Consider the following 247-nt stretch of genomic DNA (forward strand, 5'->3'; position numbering starts at 1 on the left):
TATATATACATACATACATACATACATACATACATACATACATACCCGGTCAAAAGTTTGGGATCAGAATAATTTTGTGTTTTTTTACAGGAGTTTCTTATGCTTATCAAGGCTGCATTTATTTATACAGGAAAAAATGTAATATTGTGAAATATTATTATGATGTAAAATAAGGTTAAGACATTAAAATCAAATTTATTTCTGTGATGTAAAGCTGAATTTTCAGCATCATTACTCCAGTCTTCAG

At 27.1% G+C, this 247-nt stretch overlaps 1 protein-coding gene across 2 annotated transcripts in view; it reads right to left on the reverse strand.

Moving 5' to 3' along the window:
- LOC107735596 (calumenin-B-like) overlaps positions 1–247 on the reverse strand; it is a 4,653-nt gene that overhangs the window by 1,653 nt on the left and 2,753 nt on the right. The gene's annotated exons all lie outside the window — the stretch shown is intronic.

This window comes from Sinocyclocheilus rhinocerous, unplaced genomic scaffold, assembly GCF_001515625.1.
Source record: "Sinocyclocheilus rhinocerous isolate Xijiao unplaced genomic scaffold, SAMN03320098_v1.1 scaffold942, whole genome shotgun sequence".
Lineage (NCBI taxonomy): Eukaryota > Metazoa > Chordata > Actinopteri > Cypriniformes > Cyprinidae > Sinocyclocheilus > Sinocyclocheilus rhinocerous.